Source organism: Aplysia californica, unplaced genomic scaffold (genome assembly GCF_000002075.1).
Source record: "Aplysia californica isolate F4 #8 unplaced genomic scaffold, AplCal3.0 scaffold00255, whole genome shotgun sequence".
NCBI classification, from domain to species: domain Eukaryota; kingdom Metazoa; phylum Mollusca; class Gastropoda; order Aplysiida; family Aplysiidae; genus Aplysia; species Aplysia californica.
This window is the reverse complement of record NW_004797525.1, coordinates 960,186-961,844: the sequence shown is the minus strand read 5'-3', so window position 1 is coordinate 961,844 and position 1,659 is coordinate 960,186. Positions and strand designations below refer to the sequence as shown.

At 47.5% G+C, this 1,659-nt stretch overlaps 1 protein-coding gene across 1 annotated transcript in view; it reads right to left on the bottom strand.

Moving 5' to 3' along the window:
* Positions 1-572, bottom strand: part of LOC106012081 (cholesterol 7-desaturase) — a gene marked incomplete at its 3' end in the record, with an annotated part of 24,878 nt that extends 24,306 nt beyond the window's left edge. The window contains 1 exon segment of the mRNA XM_013083817.2: positions 145-572.
* Between the last annotated feature and the right edge of the window lie 1,087 nt (positions 573-1,659).

Sequence of the window (1,659 nt, the reverse complement as noted above, 5' to 3'; positions counted from 1 at the left end):
AAAGGAAAAATTAATTAATAAATAAATAAACAAAAAGCAAACAAAAATAAACAATCAAAAACCCCAAAGAGACCGATTTAAACACAGCAAGTAAGATATACCAGTGATATAATCTACAAATCAAAGGTTACGAAAGATACGAACCGTACTGTAGTCTTCACAGTATCTTGTCACTTTGGGCGGTCTCTTCAACGCGAGAAGAAAGAGCACGCGCTAATGAAGTGTGAACAACTTACAACCTGGGCGCAGATGAGGGAGAGAAAGAGAGTGAGAGCGGGAGAGGGAGAGAGAGAGAGAGATTGAGGGGGAGAATCCGTAGGTCTTGGCCAATCAAGAGCTAAAAGTGGAACTGTTCGCGCAACGAAGTTACATCGCGGAGAGGAGAAACATCCGGTCTTGTTCACGGCTTCGCGGAACTATAGGACTTTCCCAGCTGTCCGTCAGACAGTCGAAATAATAATTATATACTGCGGCCGGATCTGACATAGGGGCTAAAGGGTTTGGGTAGTAGATAGGTCCCGTATAACGTAACGTACTGATGATGTACGTATCTTTGTTAGGAATTTGCCTAAGACAAACATCAATGCAAAAAATGCGTTTCTTTTGTTCACTCACGTGTTCCTATGTTGAACATTTTTGTTTGCTGGACGGTTCATTCGTTTATCTTATTCTCCACCCCCCCCCCTCTCCCCAACACACTTTTCTTCTTTCTGCTCCTCACACTCCTGAGCAAGCTCCTAATCCCCCCCCTCTGTTCTTCTCTTCCTCCTTCTACTCCTTCTCCTCTTGGTCCTCCCTCTCCCGTTCCCCCTTCTCCCCTCTGCCTCCTATTCCTCTTCCGTCTGCCCCCTCTCCTCATCCACCTTCCCTCCTACCCTCGTTCCCCTCTTCCTCCTCCTCCTTTTCCCCTTCTCTTGTTCTCCTCCTCCTCCTCCAAATCTCTTTCTCTTCTACCTCCTCTTTTTCCTCCTCTTTTCGTTCTCTTCTACCTCCTCTTTTTTCCTCCTCTTTTCGTTCTCTTCTACCTCCTCCCCCCCTCCTCCTCCTCCTCCCCCTCCTCCTCCTCCTCCTCCTCTTTTCTTTCTCTTTTACCTCCTCCCCTCCCCTCCTCCTCTTTTCTTTTTCTTCTACCTCCTCTACCTCTTCTCCCTCTTCCCCCTTCTCCTACTCATCCGCGGATGTTTTCTTCTTCATAAGAGGAGTGGCCTGATTTCTTTCACCGATCTACGTATCCACGACGTTCACAACACGAGTCGTGATTCCCGCTCAGGACCGATACGCAACAGCACTATCAGGTCGACTCTGCCATGCTCTATTTACACAGAATGCTACCCCCAAAGAGAAACCTTTCCTCGGAAAAATTGAGACACAAAATCAATGAACTTGTTAGAGCAGGGTGTGGGATGCGGTTCACAACATATCCCGTTAGATCCGTTTTGCACAGAATGTGCGCATTTAGCGGGTCGCGACAAGGGCTTTTTAGAAATATCAGCACAAAAGGGAAGGCTTGGGGATATGTAAAAGGTACGGGTGCACGCTCACACAAACGCACAAACACACATACATGCGCGCGCACACACACAGACACGCACACACACACACACACACACACACACACATACACACACAGACAGACACGCACGTACAGAAACAGACAGA